Source organism: Dermacentor andersoni, chromosome 8, assembly GCF_023375885.2.
Source record: "Dermacentor andersoni chromosome 8, qqDerAnde1_hic_scaffold, whole genome shotgun sequence".
Classification (NCBI taxonomy): Eukaryota; Metazoa; Arthropoda; class Arachnida; order Ixodida; family Ixodidae; genus Dermacentor; species Dermacentor andersoni.
In genome coordinates this window covers 57,366,505-57,389,529 of record NC_092821.1, presented here as the reverse complement: position 1 = coordinate 57,389,529, position 23,025 = coordinate 57,366,505, and the positions used below count along the sequence as shown (strand labels likewise).

At 47.7% G+C, this 23,025-nt stretch overlaps 1 long non-coding RNA gene across 1 annotated transcript; it reads right to left on the bottom strand.

Moving 5' to 3' along the window:
• Positions 1 to 12,527: 12,527 nt before the first annotated feature.
• On the bottom strand, positions 12,528 to 14,477 carry LOC140212868 (uncharacterized). The gene is made up of 4 exons (XR_011889833.1): positions 14,399 to 14,477; positions 14,222 to 14,290; positions 13,312 to 13,424; positions 12,528 to 12,615 (listed from the first exon to the last, which is right to left on the bottom strand). It is a non-coding gene; the product is annotated as an uncharacterized lncRNA (long non-coding RNA).
• Between the last annotated feature and the right edge of the window lie 8,548 nt (positions 14,478 to 23,025).

Here is a 23,025-nt window from a genome sequence, read left to right as displayed (position 1 = left end):
AAGGCGGCCACTGGCCAGAATTTGACGAGAAGAAACAAAGATGTAAGCGGCCACCTTGCACAAACAAGTCGTTGGTAAGATAGAGGAAGTGCAACATTCATCTGTGCCTGAACGCAGCAAACAACTGTTTCATTTCATTCCCCACATTGCACTAGAAAGACCACCGTTCGTGAAGCATTGTTTTCCGCCCATGGCAGCAAGAGCGCTCAGCCATCTTCATGGTGTGCCATATTTGGCACAAAGTTTTATCTTTATTATTACAGTCGTGTTTGTTCATTCAATCAATAATGAAAGCTGAAAAAATGACTTTTCATAATTCATGCAATGGAGGGTCAAAAGGAATCTCACATTTTTAATTTGTGATCTCGCCTTTTAGAAACATATGTGGGCAGCTGAAGAAAAATTACGTGGCTATCCCCGTATTAGAGTGGTATATGTTATGAAGAAATTTTTTTAGAAGATGCCAATTTAATGCTTTTTTGCTTTCTGTCATGCTAAGCATCCGGTCATAATTGCCGAGTTCAAACCGAACTGGCCTGTTCTGCACTTTTTGTAGTTTATCTACAAGTTCTGTAGTATATGGATCCCAGCAAACACACGCATACTCCAGTGTACTGCGCACATGTGTGAAATACAGTTGCTCCGTAAGTTTCTGTGGCAAGCTACTAAAGTTACGTTTCAAGAAACCTAATGCTCCGACAGCCTTGTTCCTAACATGAGTAACGTGTCTGTTCCACCTTAGATCAGCAGAAAAAAATACACCTAAGTATCTATATTCTGACACTTGTTCAAGAGTAGCACTATTTATAGTGTTACGATTGCTGTCGTATGAGCGCTTCCCGGTAAAGGTGACGTGGACACTCTTTTCCTCATTCAGTGACATTTTCCATTTTTCACACCATGTGGCAATCAAATCCAAATCATGTTGTAGTGCTTGTTGGTCAGATTCGCTGTTGATGACCCTATATACTATACAGTCATCTGCAAACATTCTAAATATTTATTTATTTATTTACATGTACCTTACAGGCCTTCAAGAAGGCATAGTGTAAGGGGGAAATACGGTAACATATTAGTATGGAATCGGGAAAGAAATAAACATCAGCATAATGAAAGGAGTGCACACAGAACATGGAAAATTAATACATTAGCAAATACAATATGTAGAGCAATAACAATAAATTGTAAACAACAAGATAACAGCATAATAACATTGTGAACGCTTTTACATGTTATACAGTAGTAAGTATTGTAAAAAAATTGGGAGTGTTGAAATTCTTTAACTTGTAGAAAAAATGCAAGCAAGTTACAAAAGACATGACGTGTTTAGACGGTTGAAACGGCATATTGATCGTTTAGCAGATTGCGAAATGCAGTGCGTTTAGATTGGCATGCAATGGTATCTGGTAGTGCGTTCCATAAACGGACCGCACGGGGCAAAGTTGAAGAATTAAAAGCGTGTGTGTTGCTATAAATTCGGGTGTAGCTGAACTGATTGTTCAGTCGTTGTGACGTCGAGGATGCTTCTTTCAGGCTTGATAAGGTTAGGCCAACTGTGTGAACAAATCTGTGAAATAATCATCGTACAGAAGATGATATATTGTTCGGCAAGTCATTCATGTAAATTACAAAGAGATGAGGCCCAAGTACACTGCCTTGAGGTACACCAGAGGTGACGTCAGAGAGGCCAGAGGAAAAGTTAGCAACAACAGTGAACTGTTCGCGATTAGTAAAAAAATTACGAATCCATGATAAAGTTAGTGAGTCGAGTTTAATTGTCGAGAGCTTTGATATCGGGCGACTATAGGCTACACGATCGAATGCTTTCGAGAAATCCAAAAAGATGCAGTCAATTTGTTTATTACTGTTCATATGAAAGTGCAAGTCTGACGTGAATTCTAGTAGTTGGGTTTCGCAAGAAAATCCTTTTCCGAAACCATGCTGTAAATGATGATGTAATGCCCGAAGTGGTGCCATTAATGAACAACAAGAATGCGACTTCTGGGGTACCCCAGAAGTCACAGGTACGTATTCAGAGGAACATCCGTTGAGAGCCACAGACATCTGTCTTGAGCGAAGATGCTCGGCAAGCCATGCGATAACCTTCTCATCCAATTTGTAAAGTCGAAGTTTAGCGATCGGGACTATGCGTAACGACGTCAAAAGCTTTTTTGAAATCCAGAAACATACAATCAACAATTTGTTTCTTGTCGACTGCTGAGACTAGCTCATGAGTGAATGCAACCAATTGTGTCGTACACGAAAAACCCTGCCGAAACTCATGCTGACTAGGATGAAGAAGGTTATTGTTATCAAGATGAGACATCATGGAGGTATACACATGTGCCATAACCTTACATACATACAATGCTAGTTAAGGATACTGGTCCATAATTCTCAACTCTGTCCCTCTGTCCACTCTTATGAATTGGCACCACTCGCGCTAGTTTCCAATCACCAGGAACAACGCTGTTATTTAAAGAATTTTGAAATAAGCGACAGAAGTACAAGGATGCCCGAGCAATTTATAAAGAATGATGTAGGGATATCATCCGGACCACACACTTTTGTTCGTTTCAAACTCTGTAATAATCGCTCGATGCTCGTCACACTAAATACAAACTCAGACATTTCGCCGGCTCCGACCGGAAAATCAACTCTATTAACCCCACTAATGTTTGAATGAGTAGACTGAAATATTGATGAAAAGTATTTAACAAAAATGTCGACCTTACTTGAGTCGTCATTAACAATTCTGTCGGACCAGTGCAAGTGTGGAACAGAAGTGTCATCCTTACCGTTTCCCTTAACATATTTCCAAAATTCCTTAGGATCGTCCACTAATCTCTGCCCCAAGTTCGCAAAATATGTGCGTTTAGCAGATCCAGTGAGCTCTCTAAAGCTACGTTTTAACTCAACTGTATGTGACGACTATTCGATTTCTTAGTTTTAATCTGCCGATAGATTCTTCTAATTTTTCGTAATAAGGAACGGAGTCAACGGTGAAACCATGGCTTATCTTTTGCACGTTTGGAAGACAGAGTTCGAAGGGGAACTGTGATAGCGCCGACAGGCGTCGTCAGTGCTTGTTATCAGAAGCGGATAAGCAACCGCCAGCGGGTATAAGAAGCACGCGCTGTTCCGAATAAAGCATTCTCTGTTCCGGAGCCCGCTGGTCTTCTTGCTCGTCACGCTGCGCGCCTGGGCGCGTGCCCGCCCGCACGTAGTACATAACAAATGGCGACGAGGACGGGATCGACGCAAGTGGCTTCCCGGGACCGTGGAGGATGCTGACAACAAGCGCAGCAGGCAACCAGGCCAGGGCGGCGGAACCTCAAGGAAACGGCAACATGTCAAAGGTGGGAAGAATCGATTGCTTTGACGAGAAGGCCGAAAGTTTTGAGTTGTATGTGGAAGCAAATGAGGTAGCCGCCAGCAAGAAATTAGCCGTATTCTTGACGGTCGTAGGACCGAAATCATACGAAATACTGAAAAACCTGCTCGTACCCGATGCGCCGTCCAGTAAAACGTACGAGGAAGCTAAAGCGGTTCTGAAGAATCGTGACAGCCCCCGGAAAGCCATCGTAGCGGAACGGTGCAGATTCAACCACCGCGTACAGGTTGAACATGAAAGCGTGACAGACTTCATACTCCAGCTGAAGAATTTAGCCAGAAGTTGCGCATTCGGTGACTTTCTTGACCAAGCCTTGAGGGACAGGCTCGTAGCGGGGCTGCGATGCGCGGACACCCAGCGGGAGCTGTTTGCGGCTGACGCCGGGGTTTTGACCTTTGAAGGGGCGTGCAAAATTGCTTTGAACCGCGAAATGGCATCGAAGCAGTCGCAACTACTTAAGTCTGAGGAAGCAGCTCGTCAGACGGACCTGACAGTGGAAAGCAGGCAAATAGGCAAGCTCTCAGGCCAACAACGCCCCGTCAGAACCGCAGGCGAGGAGTCGCGACAGAACCAATAGAATGTTTCTGATGTGGAAACAACCACTCGGAAAGAACATGTCGATACCGCAGGTACAAATGCCACAACTGTGGCACGCAAGGTCATCTCAGGACGATGTGCAGGCGGGGAACCGAACCACGCAAGCAACTAAATTGGGTGGACGACTCCACGGAAGAATCGGATAATGATTTGCAGATTTGCAGTATCACCAGCAACAAGTCCGCGTATTATGTTACCGTTGAGGTAGAGGGCCACAACGTGACCATGCAAATAGACACGGGCGCCTCAGTGACGGTGATGCCAAAGGCAATCTATCAGCAGAACTGGGCGCACCTGCCCCTGGAGGTGGTGGCTGATCCGTTAAGAACGTACACGGGTGAGCTTGTCCCAGTCCTCGGTTCGGTCGACGTGCAAGTAAAATACAACAAGCAGACTTGCGTCCTTCCCCTGATAATAGTCGATGATGCAGGAAAGCAGTGGTCATGCCTATTAGGAAGAAACTGGCTGAGTCGACTAAAGGTAAATTGGAACGAAGTCGCTGCCATAAGGTCAGCAGACATTGTCACTGAGCTGAAACAGAAATATGCGCCTGTTTTTTCGAAGCAGTTAGGACCAATTTCCGGGTTCAAAGCGCAAATACTAATAAAACCGGACAGCAAACCCGTGTTCTGCAGAGCACGTAAGGTACCTTTTGCTCTTGTTGAACCAGTGGGAAATAAGCTGGATACTTGGGAGGAAGCCGGCGTCGTGAAGCGGGTAACACGGAGCGATTGGGCAACACCCTTGGTCGCTGTGCCAAAGGACGGAGGGGCAGACGTCCGGGTGTGTGGTGACTATAAGCTCACTGTGAACCCCGTGCTGAAAACAGAGCATTACCCGCTTCCACTACCAGAAGGCTTGTTCGCAGCTTTAGAGGGCTTGAGTGTTTTTTGCGTTTTGGATCTAGCCTCTGCATATCAGCAAGTAGAGCTATGTGAAGACTCCAAGTCACTCTTGACGATAAACACTCATAAAGGACTCTTCCAATACCAGCGTCTGCCCTTTGGCATTGCAAGCGCTCCAGCAGTATTCCAGTCGCTTATGGACAGAATTCTCAGTGGTATTCCTCACGTAGGATGGTACATTGATGATGTAATCATTGGGGGTACCACCACGTCGGACTGTCGCGAGCGGCTAGAACAAGTACTCCAGCGGTTTCAGGCCCACAATGTAACTCTTCAAGAGGAAAAATGCAAGTTTTTTCAAAGCGAAGTTCGGTACCTGGGCCACCGGATATCTGCAGCCGGAATCCAGCCTTTGGGATCAAAAGTTAAAGCAATTACGGCTGCGCCAGAACCCTCAAACGCAACGGAATTGAAATCATTCTTGGGCATGGTCACCTTTTATTCCAAGTTCCTGTCCAACTTGGCGACCGTGGCAGCACCGCTGTACGCTCTTTTAAAGAAAGGCCTGCGGTGGCACTGGTCCAAAGAATGCGCTGCTGCTTTCCAGAAAACAAAGAAGCTGCTCACGTCGAGCCCAGTACTCTGCTACTACAACCCAAAGCGACCGCTTGTACTCAGTTGCGATGCATCCCAATACGGACTGGGCGCAGTGATTTCGCATGTGCAATCAAACGGGGACGAAAGGCCCATTGCGTTTGCCTCTCGAACATTATCGGCAGCGGAACGCGTGTACTCGCAAATTGAAAGAGAAGCGTTGGCCATAATATATGGGTTGCAAAAGTTTCATCGCTATCTGTACGGCCGTCATTTTACGCTTTTCACGGACCATCAGCCATTACTCGGCATTCTAGGTGCCTGCAAGCCGATACCAACTTTGGCCGCTGCGCGCATGCAATGATGGGCGCTTATCCTGGCGGGATATCGTTACGAGCTTAAGTATCGGAAAGGGTCCCAAATGGAAGTGCCCGATGCGTTATCGAGATTGCCACTTCCAAGTCAAGCAAAGGATGAAGAGGCCGATTGTTTGGCAGTTTTCGAAATGACGCCGCTGTTAGCCAGAGATGTCGCCAAGGCTACCAGGCAGGACAAAGTGCTGTGCAAGGTTGCTGAACTTACGCGTAGTGGATGGCCACTGCAAGTAGAAGCCGAGCTGCGACCATACCACACCAGACGAATGGAACTATCGCTAGAGCAAGGATGCGTGACATGGGGTAGCAGGGTCGTGGTTCCTCCCAAACTGCAAGAATATGATTTGACATTACTGCATGCTGAGCACCCTGGAATAGTCCGAATGAAGATGTTAGCTCGCGGCCTAGTGTGGTGGCCTGAGCTTGACGCAGCCATCGAAACCGTCGTGAAAAGTTGCAAAATATGCCAAGCAACACAGAGTAGCGCTCCCCGCGCCCCTTTGGAGCCCTGGCCATTTCCCGCTCGCTGCTGGCAAAGAGTACACGTTGATTTTTTCGAGTGCGAAGGCGCTTCATTCTTGCTGCGTGTTGACTCTTATTCGAAGTGGATTGATGTCTTTCACATGAAGTCGACAACGGCCTTGAACACCACTGAACGGCTTCGTACCCTCTTTGCTGCATACGGGTTGCCGGAACAGCTAGTGTCCGATAATGGCCCCCAGTTTACGGCACGAGAGTTCAATGATTTTCTCGAGTCATGGGGAGTGCGTCACACGTACAGCCCACCTTATCACCCGCAGTCTCATGGAGCAGCTGAGAGGTGTGTGCAAACAGTAAAGAAAACGTTGCGTAAGCAACTACTCCATGATAGCGCTTCCGGCAGCCACAGGACGCTACGAGAACGCTACGAGAAACGGTCAGAGGGGAGAAAACAGCGTGGACTGAAGGCCGAATAGTGAAGGTCATTAGCCCTGTCACATACTTGGTGGACATGATGAGCAAAGTACATTTCGTTCATGTTGATCATCTGCGTTTGGCCAATCATTCTCAGCACGCAGATACGTCTACCCCAAGCCAGTCATCCCAGCCAGCCATTCCAGAGCACCTGCCGTACGCAGGCCCCCAGACAGTCCCGGCGGGTGTGCCCGGGAGCACGACGGGTGTGCACGAGCGGGACCAGCCCATGGAGGGAGACCGTCAGCCAATGGGTCAACGAGAGCATCTTCAAACAAATCCAGAGGATGAGGCAACCGTTCAGCCCACGACCCCCACACCAGCACGGCCCCTATGCCAGGCACCCGTCCAGCCCACGCCACCCGAGCCCCCTGCCGTACCACGTAGAAGTTCCCGACAGCGGCACCAACCTGTTCGTTACGAGTCGGAGGACTTTCGCAAAGGAACTTAATTGTGGGGGAAGGAATGTGATAGCGCCGACAGGCGTTGTCAGTGCTTGTTATCAGAAGCGGATAAGCAACCGCCAGCGGGTATAAGAAGCATGCGCTGTTCCGAATAAAGCTTTCTCTGTTCCGGAGCCCGCTGGTCTTCTTGCTCGTCACGCTGCGCGCCTGGGCGCGTCCACGCCCGCACGTAGTACATAACAGGAACAAAGTCATCTCGCACTTCCAAAAGCTTGTTTTTAAGTACCCCCCATAACTCTGCCACGTTTAATTCATCAGCCAATGTGTCAAAAGTAGGAAAATAAGATTCAAGTGCCGATTTTAGTGCAGCGTAGTTAGCCCTGTTATATGCATACACAGTTCTAGGAGGTTTTTTTGATACACACACATTTCGAAAGATAGTGCCGGCTACAATAACATTATGATCGCTTATACCAGGCAAAACACGTACATTTGATACAATGCTTGGTGCATCACAAAGCAACAGATCAAGCACATTACCAGTGCTATCATTACGCAAAGGGTCTCTTACGAACTGATGGAGCATATCTTCGTGCACAACCTCAAGGAAATCTGTATATTGACTGCCCGTTCTGTTCAGATGCAAAACCAGCAAATATATTGTTACGGAGTTAAAAACAGTCAGATGTGTATTTACAGAATATTTACAATGATTATAGCAGCTGACAAGATGGTAGACAGCGCGCGAAGACCAGAACATCGTCGTCTTCCGACGATGATTAAAACATCTTCTTCGTCAGCGTGTCACATGACCCCCGCCGGCTGAAGCACCAGCTCGGTGCTGGTTAGGAGGCGGGCGAGTGTGATACTAAAGACGGGCGATGTGGACCACGTCGGAGCGATGGTGAGCCACGGTTGGCTCGAGAGGGGCGATTTCGTGTGCGACGTCAGTTACTTGACGCAAGACACAGTAAGGGCTGGAGTAGCATGAAAGTAACTTATCCGAGAGGCCAACGCGTCGCGATGGCGACCAAAGGAGAACCAGGGCGCCCGGTGTGCAATGGACGTAACGATGGCGGCCGTCATATAAGCGCCGCTGATTGTCCTGCGACTCCACAAGTCGACGTCGAACAATATGGCGTGCTTCTTGCGCTTTGAGGATGGCTTCACGGACGCATTTGGGTGTGGAATTCAGACTAGCAGGCAGAATGGTGTCGAAAGGCAACGTAGGGTCACGGCCAAACAAGAGGAAGAATGGAGAGAAGCCTGCGGTATCATGGCGAGATGAATTATAGACAAAATAACGAACGGCAGCGCAACGTCCCAGTCGCGATGGTCATCGGAGACATACATGGACAGCATGTCAGTAAGGGTGCGGTTAAGGCGCTCGGTTAGACTGTTCGTTTGTGGATGGTAAGCAGTAGCAAGTTTGTGTTTAGTCCCGCACGAGTGTAGAATGTCATTGACAACTTTAGAAAGAAAGTAGCGACCTCGGTCGGTGAGAAGCTGTCGAGGGGCGCCGTAGTGAAGGATGACGTTTTCTAGAAGGAAGTCGGCGACATCGGTTGCACAGCTCGTCGGAAGAGCCCGTGTGATTGCATTCGGGTGGCGTAGTTTGTTGCTACAGACATCCACTTGTTTCCCAAAGCAGACGTAGGAAAAGGGCCTACAAGATCAACACCTACATGGAACAATGGTTCTGATGGTACGTCAAGTGGTTGAAGGCGACCAGCAGAGAGTGTGGTCGGCTTTTTGCGTCGTTGACAAAGATCACACACAGTGACATAACGGCAGACGTCACGGTATAGACCAGGCCAAAAGAAGCGCCGACGAACGCGGTCATAAGTCCGTGACACGCCAAGGTGACCTGCAGTCCGTACACCATGAAGCTGGGCGAGAACAGTCTGACGCAGATGCTCAGGCACAACGAAGAGTCGGGCAGGGCCGTCCGGGTGCATGTTAGAGCGGTGCAATACACTATCTTGAAGTTCAAACATGCGAAGGGAAGGATCGGGCGTCGTTGAAGTGAGCCGTTGAATAAGGTGTTGCAAGGAGGTGTCCCGACGTTGTTTGACTCCAATGTCGCAAAACGCAGCCAGAGAGAGAACGTTGACAGGTATGCCGGCCGCAGAAACGTCAGGAGGGTCGACAGGATGGCGCGACAAGTCCGCATCTTGATGTAACCGGCCGGTCTTGTATACAACTGAATAGTTGTATTCTTGGAGGCTCAAAGCCCAGCGGCCAAGGCGCCCTGAAGGATCTTTGAGGGACGAAAACCAACACAGAGCATGGTCAGCGATGACTGTGAATTGGCGGCCGTACAAATAGGGGCGGAATTTACCCACTGCCCAAACGAGAGCCAGACACTCGCATTCGGTGACAGAATAATTGCTCTCCGCAGAGGAGAGAAGGCAGCTGGCGCAGGCAATAACACATTCCCGTCCTTGTTGTTTCTGTGCCAAGATAGCTCCAATACCATGGCCACTGGCATCGGTACGGACTTCTGTTGGAGCTGATGCATCAAAGTGAGCGAGAATGGGAGGGGACGTAAGCAGCCCAATCAGCTCGGTGAAAGCACCAGCTTGCTCAGGGCCCCAAAGGAATGCAGTGTCTTTCTTGAGGAGCTGATTGAGAGGGCGTGCAACGTTCGCAAAATTTCGGACAAACTGACGGAAGTAGAAGCAAAGGCCCAAGAAGCTGCGAACATTCTTGGCACATGTTGGCACGGGAAAGTCTTTGACTGCCCATATTTTATCGTGATCAGCGCGTACACCAGAAGAATCGACGAGATGCCCGAGCACAGAAATTTCACGACGACCGAAGTGGCATTTGGACGAATTTAGTTGTAGCCCCGCCTGCCGAAAAACAGATAGGATCATCAACAGGCACTCGAGGTGTGTCGCAAAAGTCGGAGAAAAAACGATCATGTCGTCCAGGTAACAGAGGCAGATGGACCACTTGAAACCGTGTAGGAGGGCTTCCATCATTCATTCAAATGTGGCCGGGGCATTACATAAACCGAAAGGCATCACTTTGAACTGATACAGGCCATCGGGAGTAATAAAAGCTGTCTCCTCGCGGTCCGTGTCATCGACGGCAATTTGCCAGTAGCCGGAGCGAAGGTCGATGGACGAAAAATATTGTGCTCCATGCAGGCAATCCAGGGCATCATCAACGCGTGGTAGCGGATAGACGTCTTTCTTCGTTACCTTGTTGAGGTGCCGATAATCGACACAAAATCGCCAACTATTGTCCTTTTCAACTAGTACAACAGGGGATGCCCATGGGCTGCAAGAAGGTTTGACGATGTCTCGAGAAAGCAGCTTGTCAACTTCTTGTTGGATGATATGTCGCTCAGTAGGAGAGACGCCGTAGGGTCGCCGATGGATCGGGCTCGCATCACCAGTGTTTATTCGATGTTTTACGACAGATGTTTGTCCTAGAGGGCGTTCTCCAAAGTCGAATATGTCCCAGTATGAGGCAAGGAGGCAATGTAGTTCTTGAGCACGCTGGGGAGGAAGGTCAGGAGCAATCATTTTTGTTAGGGCATTCAGGTCTGAAGGGATAGGGGGCGAAGCAGGAGTTGTCACAAGTGGTAGTCTCTGGCTGGCATTTTTGCGCCAGGGATATTCCGCGCGGGAGTACTTGTGTACAGAATCAAAAGTTCACAAGCGGAAGGCATGAAGTGTTGCCCGAAATGGTAACGGCGTTATGCGAGAGCAGGACATCCGGATGATGAGATACGATGCAGTCACCGTCTGGTACAGGTGGAACGGGGGAGACACCTATGTAGGTAACGGCATGGTGAGGGAGGCGAATATGCTCTGTGGAACATAGCCGTATCGGAGCAATATTGGGAGGGTCAATAGCAGCAGGTAGAGCGAGTTGCACAACACCAGCAGAACAGTCTATCAAAGCGGAATGTGTAGGCAGAAAGTCAAGGACCAGCATGAGGTCGCGAGGGCAGTGCTCTAGTGCATAAAACAAAACAGAAGTATGATGGCCGGCGACACTCGCGCGGGCCGGACACATGCCAATAATGGCTGGTGTTCCACCATCGGCGACCTGGACCACAGGCGAAGGGGCAGGAGTGCGGACTTTCTTGAGATGATTCCGAAGCTGAGCATTAATCACAGATACGTGCGCACCAGTGTCAATCAGAGCCGTAACAGGTACACCATCTACACACACTGAATTAATCCACATACAAGGTTCTCACATATGAAATTTACAGAAGTGCAATATCTGTTTTCTGACAAGAACCGGCCGTGGTTGCTTAGTGGCTATGGTGTTAGGCTGCTGAGCACGAGGGAGCGGGATCGAATCCCGTCCACGGCGGCCGCATTTCAATGGGGGCGAAATGCGAAAACACCCGTGTACTTAGATTTAGGTGCACGTTAAAGAACCCCAGGTGGTCGAAATTCCCGGAGTCCCCCACTACGAATGCTCGCCGTAGTGGGGGACTCCGGAAGCTTCCTCTTGAGAGGAATCTTTAACTCGGGTGCTCCTATCCAAATACATGTAAAATGAGACTTCGTGTTTCTCGGCAAACACTGCACCAAATTTCACAAGGTTTGTTGCATTGAAAATAAAAACTTAAAATCTAGTGACTGTTGGTTTCGAATTTTTGAGTCAAGTCGTCAAATTGTTATTCAAAATTCGCAAAATTCGAAAATCTTCAAGAAACGAAACTGTCAAGCTTACAACTCTAACTCAACAACAAAAAATGATAAAACAATTCTGTGAATTGAATCTAACAGTACATCTAAAGCGGACAAAATTTATATGTTACACATGAAAATAAAAAACTTTGTAATACGGAAATAAAGCTCTTGCAGAACCCTTGTAACCAACGTAACAAATTCATGTAAGATGTAAAATGACATATCAAATTTGTCCGCTTTGAATGATCTAATGGATGCAATTTACAGAACCACGATATCTATTCTTGATGCAGAGCTATGAATTTGTAAACTTCATGCTTCTATATTTTTCAAATGGTCGAATATTTGAAAATTCTTTTGAGACAAATCAGAACATAAATCGAAATTCCGCTTCGAACAGTCGCTACAATTTGACTTTCTCTCTGAAATGCAACAAATTTCATGAAAATCGGCCCAAGGGTTATCTCAGAAAAACGTTTTTGCGTTTTACATGTATTTGAATAGGCCGCGTCGGAGTTGGGCCCCAGCTAAAGCTTCCTCTTAAGAGGGTGGTCCACCTGGTGGGGCTTGTGGTGGCATCCCCATGGCCTGCTGAATGCACAGCAGCAGTGCTGGCGCCATCCGTGTCAGGCTCCGCAGCTCCTGCAGCAGCTGAGTATTCTGCTGCACTTGTTGCTCAGCAGCAGAAGCAAGACGCTCAGTGGCTACTGCTTGGCGCAACGTCGCCGCGCCTTGACTTTCCACTGCCGTTCTTAGCTGCTCCGCCGACCGGAGGAGGTCCTGTATTTGCTGTATAGGGACAGGTTACAACCATACAATTATTAAGAACGTCTTAACCCTTTATTGTGCAGTGTACCTTCTATGCAATAGTGAGGTTCAATCTTCAACACACTCACTTAAGATTTGAACTCAACCACAATGAACAAGATGGCACAAGTCCTTAAGAAATTTCCTCTGAAGAAGCACTTTAAGCGGCATATGCATGCACTTTTAGACGCAGTGCACAAGAAAAATCCACACTTTGAACAGTGAAGACTGGTAAGCAAAAGATTCTCTCTAGATTGCGCGAACTTTTACAGGGACCTTACAGTTGCCCTTTTTGGCTGCTTCAAGTACTGCACCGAAAAACTTCGTCAAAGGTAATAACCCCCCCCCCCCCCCCCCCATATACAGCATCTTACAAAGCCACAAGCAGATGGTGCGAGAGGCACCCCAATTTTCTTGCAATGTTGTGTAACGCCATTATACAATACAATGGCCAAATCGGCAGGTATGCAGAGGTTCTACGACGTATGTCACCTGCTAATATCACGTGAGCATAGGTAATCTAACGAGTAATATTTATGGAACAGAACTATCAGAAGTAGTGCAGTAACATAAATCAGCTAAGTGCTGTAAAAAATACTAAGCATTTTCATTCACTCAGGAATGCCTTTCGTGTATAGAGTGAAATCATGAAAATGATAACCTAGTTGGAATGCTTACGTTGTTGTGCTGTTGCGAGAGTGCAACAGACTCAGCATATTTCGCAACGACAGAGGACAGCAGGTCGTCCGCTCCCGGCTCTGGCCTCCGGCCCCGCCCTGTCTGCCGTGGCTCTAAAAGTAGGGCAAAAGGGGCACCATTACTAATTTCCTCACATGCAACGCAAAACTTGTTTTTGTGCGTTATTGCGAATTGTTTACCACTGCTCATTGCAACTAGTTTGTATCAGAGATCACATATACCAAAATGTTTTCTTTAAGGAAAATCAAGAAAATGCAGTGTTAATGAGTCAGGCATTTCACATGGGGCCACTATTCTTTAAAGCAATCCCAGGCATTATTGTGCCTTTTGGCACCAAACAAAACTACACTGCTTGCAGCATTGCATAATTTCCTTTTTTAAATAGCACCACAAATGTAGTGCCATTTGTTGCCTAGCCATTCTGTTCGTTCTCACAACCCTTCTTGCGTAACGATGAGAAATACTTTTTCCCTCTCTGCAACTTCTTTATTACCAAAGTTACTTGAAGTACGTAACATACGACGGTGAGCCCATTCACTAATCATACAGCAAATACATACACATACACATTCATTGTTCCCCTTGTACAATTACGTCCTCGTGTTGTCCATCAGCAAGCATGATCCAAATTAAGTCCTTGCAGTCAATGCGTAATACAGCTCATTTACATGTTCAACACGACTTGTGTTTGTGCTCCTAAATCTCTCCTTCTTTACTGTTCTGGGGAATTCTGAATGTGTTTGCGTGTTTGTTCTTTAGTTTTGTGAATTTAGTACGCTACTTATGGCTATGATTTTACAATGCACGTTCTGTAATGACAATGTTTCTGAAAAGTATGTGTTCACAATAAGTAAGTAAAAAATTGTGAAGACGTCTGTTGTACACTTACGTGTCTGACTACTAGGGCCACCTGCATCCTCCCGGCCCCTCTCCGCTGTCGCGGGCTGGAGTGGTCTCGCTAAGAATGAATATGACGCATAAGGAAAATAAGTACATGTCATACGTTTGGAAAAATACTGTAGAGATGTGTACAACAAATGAATGAAAGAAATGCCTTCCAACTTACCTCTTATGCCGCTTGTCCCAGGCGCTGTGCCGACAGACACATGGGACTCAGCACTTGCCGCGTCACCAGTGCTTTCCCCCTGCATATAGGCAATTGGCATCATTAATGATAACAGTTTTGTTGTTCTGATACCTGTCATGCACAGGAAATATTGTAGTCATATTTCAATGGCATCCAGACCGTTGCATTTCGAAATGGCTACACTAATAAAAGCCTGTGCTATGTCCTTTTATATGACCATCAATGACAAATGGTTGGTGCACGTCTGCTCAATAAATGAAGCTCTTTTGTTCCTGTTGCAAACCACTCTAAGTGTTTGCTTACCTATTGAGTAAAAAGGTGGCATGCTACTGGTGTTTCTACACTAAGAAGTTATCTATTATGTCACTTTTATAAATCTGCATCGGCTCAACCTCAATTATTTACAAACATATCACTGCATGCGGACATGCATAAGCTAACTATAGAATGATTAAACGGACTACACCAACATGGCTTATATGCCTAATTAAAAAGCAGAGAACATTGCCTTTACATAAAAACACAGGCACTGAGCAAGCATTTGTGTGCATGTTTCAGAGAAAGACGCAAGCGATAGTAAATAGCATGACGATTTCCGCTCAAGCTCGGGCTATCTTCTGAGCAGCAACACTAGCGCGCGACCACACATCAGCCATAACGGCGGTGACTGAGCGAATCGCGACAGCGCGTCGACTTGGCGTTGACCTATTGAAACCCATGCGCTGATGTTCACCTCTTCGTCGGGCTCGAAGAACGGCGGGCACACTCCGATGGCGCTCGCCCTTCCAACTAGGGAGAGGATGCGCCCTCGCTGTCCGGGCAGGCTGCCTCCTCCGGTTGCTCTGTGATTAACACGTTTGTTAGAATATGGTGCGCAAAAGCTCCGTCAACGAGTGTGCTTACCTGCTTTCGGCGTGCAAGGCGGCCGCATCACGGCGGGCCTTATAGACATCCTTTTTCCATACGCCGCGCCATTGGGCTGCAGTTTTCACTGCCGGGCCCTCAGTGTTCAGCAAGGCGGTCACTTGCTGCCAGAGCTCCTCCTTGCGCGCCGCCGTCAGCTGTTGACCCAGCACACACGACGCCTTCGCAAGGTAGGGGTGCTCTTCAACAAATGACACCAGTATCTCGCGCTGCCTCTCTGAAACATGAGGACCCAGCCGCCGAACCTGCTGCGAGGACATCGTTTCGGATTCGGCGCGCAAACTGGCAAGTCCAAAACATAAACAAAGCGAGGCAACTTGTTTGCATAACGTATGGCACACCACCTAGCGACTAAATAAGAAAACAACACAAATAAAATTACAACTCCCAGTAGCGGTCTGCGCCGCAAGCTCACATTTATTACTGAAAATATATTTGCAAGTGTTCTATACAAACCAATGTTTTTTTATCAAACCAGCAACATCCTTCGATTGCTATACCGTCCCCCAAGTACAAACAAAAATGATGACGTGATCTTCCGGCAGGCCGCCGCTCGTTGATTGGTTCCCCTCACGCCGCCCCGTTCCACTCTTTCTCCGAGTGACGTAATCCAGACGTAACAGCCAAAGGGAACCGGTTCCCAAAGGAACCGCTACAGAATACGGCCCCTGGAGGCGCCGCCAATAATGTGAAATAATGACACGTTGTTTTAATTAGTAAAAACACGATTGAATAAGTATAACTACGTCGAGCCGCCAACTTGCGGTGCTAAGTTCAGCACTACCGCGCCCCACGACTTGTCCCGGCACGCCTAGGGAAAAACGCATGCAACAAGCGATTAGAAACTCCTCCGTAGTGCCCAGGCAGAGTCATATACTCAAGGAGCAAAAGTACCTACATTTCCTCTCTCGCACCCACTCTTACTCGCGCATGCGCGCAAACGTCCGTCGTCTCCGCAAGTGCCACTCCCCGCTGTACTTACTAACAATTGTAAATACGCCGTCGGGTGGACTTCCTGTCGCAGCTCTACAGGTTTTGTTTGTAATACAGACGTACTGGGATAATATCGTGCTCGCGCGCCGTACGCTGTGCGTGCGAGTGAAAGCGTGCGACGGTGAGCCGATGATGACGGCTCAATCTCGCCGATATCGCGTGCGCAAGGGTTGGAGCGCGCTGTATTCCGTCGCGCTCATGGCACCGGGGAAGGGGAGAGAAGCAGTACGTTGTACTTCGGCCGCGCACGGGCTTTATTTTGAAAGCGATCTGCTTCGGGCGCACAGTTTAAGTGAGCCGAAGGCTTTGCGTGCGCTGTGTTCTCACCCATCAGTTTGCGTTGAAGAGTCACTTCGCTCACTTTTTCTGCCGCGATTCCTCACGCCGGCGTTTTGACCGCGAGTGTGCGCGGTCTTTGTATGTGAAGTGTTCGTGCTTGCCTGAGCGCGCTGTGTGCGACCTAGACAGGCAGGTCGCTGTAATGCTGCAATCGCTATTTAACACAATCCGCATGATACTGAACAAGCTGCAAACACTAGCAGCTCGACGTGCTCTGCAAATACTGGAGGCACTAAATGCAGTACTTGCTAGCATCGTTTAAGCACCATGGCTCCATGAATAGTCCCCTTCCGCACTGAAGTTAAAAGTGCGTCAATCTTTCAATGGATTGCCAGAGGTCTGAAAGCCGCATAGCAGCCTTTCGCCAATTCATTTTATTGAATCGCTTCCCCTTACTGGTCATTTGCGAACCAAATACGTTAACTCCACTCAGGCTGTCCGAATCGTTCGTCTCGTCCACATGCGGTGCGCGCACGAAAGCGATTGTCTACATCCGCACGGACTTTACATATGCCGATAACGCGGTAGAGCCTCATGACGACAACCAATACGTCTGCCTGCATATCAAAAAGAAGAATGTGTCATTTATACTAATTTGAGCCTACATAACCCCAGCGCAGTATGCAATAGCAGTGCTATTGGAGGAATTAGAGGGCAGTAAATGGGATATAATAAGGCTCAGTGAAGTTAGGAGGACAAAAGAAGCATATACAGTGCTAAAAAGCGGGCATGTCCTGTGCTACCGGGGCTTAGCGGAGAGACGGGAACTAGGAGTCGGATTCCTGATTAATACGGATATAGCTGGTAACATACAGGAATTTTATACCATTACCGAGAGGGTGGCAGGTCTTGTTGTGAAACTTAATAAGAGGTACAAATTGAAGGTCCTACAGGTCTACGCCCTTACATCCAGTCATGATCACCAGGAAGTCGAAAGATTCTATGAAGACGTGGAATCGGCGATGGGTAAAGTCAAAACAAAATACACTATACTGATGGGCGACTTCAATGCCAGGGTAGGCAAGAAGCAGACTGGATATAAGTCAGTGGGGGAATATGGCATAGGCTCTAGAGATAGCAGGAGAGAGTTAATAGCAGAGTTTGCAGAATAGAATATTATGCGTATAATGAATACCTTCTTCCGCCAGCGGGATAGCCGAAAGTGGAAGTGGAGGAGCCCGAATGGCGAGACTAGAAATTAAATAAACCTTATACTCTGCGCTAACCCTGGCATCATACAAGATGGGGACGTGCTCGGAAAGGTGCGCTGCTGTGACCATATGATGGTCATCATCATCATCATCATCATCATCATCATCATCATCATCATCATCATCATCAGCCTGGTTATGCCCACTGCAGGGCAAAGGCCTCTCCCATACTTCTCCAACTACCCTGGTCATGTACTGATTGTGGCCATGTTGTCCCTGCAAACTTCTTAATCTCATCCGCCCACCTAACTTTCTGCCGCCCTCTGCTACGCTTTCCTTCCATTGGAATCCATTCCGTAACTCTTAGTGACCATTGGTTATCTTCCCTCCTCATTACGTGTCCTGCTCATGCCCATTTCTTTTTCTTGATTGGTATGATGGTAAGAACACGAATTAGCCTAGACTTGAGGAGGGAAGGGAAGAAACTGGTACATGAGAAGCCGATCAATGAGTTAGCAGTAAGAGGGAAAATAGAGGAATTCCAGATCAAGCTACAGAACAGGTACTCGGCTTTAACTCAGGAAGGGGACCTTAGTGTTGAAGATATGAACGTCAATCTTATGGGCATCATTAAGGAATGTGCAATAGAAGTCGGTGGTAACTCCGTTAGACAGGATGCCAGTAAGCTATCACAGGAGACGAAAGATCTGATCAAGAAACGCCAATGTATGAAAGCCTCTAACCCTACAGCTAGAATAGAACTGGCAGAACTTTCCAAGTTAATCAACAAGCGTAAGACAGCTTACATAAGGAAGTGTAATATGGATAGAATTGAACATGCTCTCAGGAACGGAGCAAGCCTAAAAGCAGCGAAGAAAGCAGGAATAGGCAAGAATCAGATGTGTGCGTTAAGAGAACAAGCCGGAATAGCATTGCTAATATGGATGAGATAGTTCAAGTGGCTGATGAGTTCTATAGAGATTTACACAGTACTAGTGGTAACCACGACGATAATCAAAGAGAGAATAGTCTAGAGGATTTGAAATCCCACAAGTAACGCCGGAAGAAATAAAGCCTTGGGAGCTATGCAAAGGGGAAGGCAGCTGGGAAGGATCAGGTAACAGCAGATTTGTTGAAGGATGATGGGCAGTTTTTTCGTTGAAAAACTGGTCACCCTGTATACGCAATGCCTCATGACTTCGAGCTTACCGGAATCTTGGAAGAACGCTAACATAATCCTAATCCATAAGAAAGGGGACACCAAAGACTTGAAAAATTATAGACCGATCAGCGCACTGTCCGTTGCCTACAAAGTATTTACTTAGGTAATCGAAAATAGAATCAGGAACACCTTAGACTTCTGTCAACCAAAGGACTAGCCAAGATTCCGTACAAGCTACTCAACAATATACCATATTCACACTATCAATAACGTGATAGAGAAATGTGCGGAATATAACCAACCATTATATAGAGCTTTCATTGATCACGAGAAAGCGTTTGATTCAGTGGAAACCTCAGAAGTCATGGAGGCATTACGGAATGAGTGTTTGGCGAGCCGTATGTAAAAATACTGAAAGACATCTATAGCGGCTCCACAGCCACCGTAGTTCTCCATAAAGAAAGCAACAAAATACGAATAAAGAAAGGCGTCAGGCAGGGAGATACGATCTCTCAAATGCTATTCACAGCGTGTTTACAGGAGGCATTCAGAGACCTGGATTGGGAATAAATTGGGGTAAGAGTTAATGGAGAATACCTTAGTAACATGCGATTCGTTGATGATATTGCCTTGCTTAGTAACTCAGGGGACCAACTGCAATGCATGCTCACTGACCTGGAGAGGCAAAGCCGAAGGATGGGTCTAAAAATTAATCTGCAGAAAACTGAGATAATGTTTAACAGTCTCGGAAGAGAACAGCAGTTTACGATAGGTAGCGAGGCACTGGAAGTGGTAAGGGACTACATCTACTTAGGGCGGGAAGTCACCACGGATCCGGATCATGAGACTGAAATAACCAGAAGAATAAGAATGGGCTGGGGTGCGTTTGGCAAGCATTCTGAAATCACGAACAGCAGGTTGCCACTATCCCTCAAGAGAAAAGTGTATAACCGCTGTGTCTTACAAGTACTCACGTATGGGGCGGAAACCTGGAGGCTGACGAATAGAGTTCTGCTTAAATTGAGGACGACGCAATGAGCTATGGAAAGAAGAATGATGGGTGTAACGTTAAGGGATAAGAACAGATTGGGTGAGGGCACAAACGCGGGTTAATGACATCTTAGTTGAAGAAAAAGAAATGGGCATCGCCAGGACATATAATGAGGAGGGAAGATAACCGATGGTCATTAAGGGTTACGGACTGGATTCCAAGTGAATAAAGCGTAGCAAGGGGCGGCAGCAAGTTAGGTGGGCGGATGAGATTAAGAAGTTTGCAGGGACCACATGGCCACAATTAGCACATATGACCGGGGTGGTTGGCGAAATATGGAAGAGACCTTTGCCCTGCAGTGGGCGTAACCAGGCTGCTGCTGCTGCTGCTGATGATGATGATGATGAAACCCCAGCGGGTCACTTAATACTTAAGAAAATATTACTAATGACCAATGATCCCTGGGTTATCAGAGGTCACTTTAACTGGCATCACCTGCTCTGTGGAAGCACTAAAATTGACTTCAGAGGGAGGAGTCTCGCCTCTTTTGCTGCTGACCATGATATCTGCTGTGTTAATGACGGTAGGCTTACATTTCTGTGAAGTACGACCTACCGTAGCTGCTTGGACATTGATGTCACGGTGCTCTGCCTCGAACGTCCAATTGTTTACGGACATAGAAACACATGGAAGCGATCATACTTCAACGTACATAAATATTAGTGGAGTTGAGCAATGCTCAGATGCAATTGCAGAAGCAATGAAAATATATGCTCGCTTACAAGGTCAGCAAGGTGAACACACTCGGACATAGAAGTGGGTAGGCTGCGTGCACCACGCCATCAGGCGGAGGGAAGGCATCGGCGCACGACGTCCGCTTTGGATCTGAGGGCTTCACGACGCATACAAAAGAAAGTCCCCCATCGTATGGATAAATGGGAAATCAAGCGATGGAAAACTTTATGTCAGTCGCCTGATCCCCGAAAATCATGTCTCGCACATATGGAGAACGGTTAGGGGTCTTCGCTCATCTCCGCATTAAGGGCAGCCTTTTGCTGCTCTGGCCCTCTACCAACGCCGCCCACAGCTTGAAGCGGCTGAAGAGTTCTGTGCACGGGTTGCTGGGTCCGTGGTCATAATTACTGAAGTAGCACTGAATGACATCCCTGAGACACTTGCACCAGAAATGAACGTGCTATTTCCACTCGAAGAGCTGGACTCTGCGTTGGCGACTAGCAGGCGTTCTTCGTCTCCAGGTCCAGATGCCATCACGTACGCTACCCTATGCCACTTTGGACATGACGCACGTGGTCAGCGGCTCAACTACCACAATGAGTCTTGGCCCAGCGGCGTCGTTCCTGAACAGTGGAAATCGAGCCACTTGATCCCCATACTGGAACCTGGGAAGTCTCCGCTTGGCCTATCATCATATCGTCCGATTGCGCTTTCGAGCTGCGTCGGCAAAGCGATGGAAAGAATTATTCTTGCTTGCTTGGAATGGTACCTAGAGCGATTCAACATCTATCCGAATGCCATGGCTGGCTTTCGTCGAGGTCAGTCATCCATCGACGTCATTGACCCCATAACCTAGGTCCAAGAACAAAAAAGCCTCAAGCGCCTATCAGTGGTACTTTTTCTAGATATCAAAGAAGCATATGCCAACGTCGCGCTTGTCGTTGATGGAGCAGAAGCCCGGAAACTGAAGTTGCCAGAAAGAGGTGTGCAGCAATTTGTCGTGATCCGCATGGGCTCAGCTACAGGCGCGTGATATGCAATAACGATATCGGTCGACCACGCTTCTTTCATTCCTTGTCCTTTAATCCGAGCTTTGCTTCCTCCTCGCTCTCATACGATGTCTTAAGTTACCTGCGCTGTCACTTCGGTGGCACTCTTATCTTAGCGTAAGAACATTGTCGCTAAGTACGTAAGACCAGCTCAGCCTAATGAATTACACCTCTGGTTCTGGAACGTGAACCGTTGTTGTAGTTTCGGTAGAATGTGAAAGGACAAATGCACTGCTAACTGCTTCAATTTCTTTTTAATATACGATCTTCGAGCCCTTGTCTAAGTGTTCATATGCATGGCTGAAGTTTGTTACCATGACCCATGAGTTTCCTCGGTACCATTAAAAAATCCTCTTACGATGCCAATTTCTCGGTCAAGCAGTAGGTGTTGCTCGCTCTCGACGGTGGCTTCCCTGTCTCCGGTTACTTATTCACTGACAGAAAGCATGATGCTGCCGCGAGGCGGTATAGTGACGTAATCTTCAAGAACACTCAAGGCGCGGTGTTTCAGAGAGCACCCAGGCAGTATCGCTTGTTCTCCGGAAAGCGTTATCGACTTTGACTTCAGGTCGATGATTGGACCGTGTTGGTTCATGAAGTCCATGCCGAGAATTACGTCTCGTAAGTGCTGTTCCATGGTAAAGGTCGCACGATAGGTCCGGTCATTAACGAATACTCTTGCATGCCTATTCCACTTCGCGTTGTTAGGTGTTCGCCTGCTGTCTGCATTTGAAGGCCTTCCAGTGTAGTCTTAGCTTTGTTCAACTGTGCTGCAAGGGGGCAAGGGTTCCTGACGGAGCAGTCAGAGCCTGTGTCTACTGAAACGGGGATATTGTGACCGTCGAGGTCGGTGATCCTTTGTGTTGCATTGAAGTTAGGTAGCAGTGTCGGATTACGACTGCGTCGGGTTGTCGAAGTGATGTGACGTCGTGGCGTCAGGTCTTCCTTATGCCGCGTTTTGTTGGCTTCCAGGTTTCGTGGAGGTGGCGTCGAGTAGCCGCTACGTCGTCGAGAAGGTCTTTTCGTCGTCTACGTTGGCAGCGAAGGATCTTAGGCATTTCGACGAACAGCAACCGTAGATCTATCGGTTGCTTCCTTTAATTTTCCGGATAAGAGCTATGGGACCAGCCACGGCTTGAGCTAACCTACGGTCCGTGCTGCGGCGACAGCGGCCAGTTGGCGCCTAAAGGGAAGGTCGCCGATGGCTCCCCTGTGTCACGGTGAGATAGTCGGCAATGTCACGAGGCCGTTGATGTCGCAGA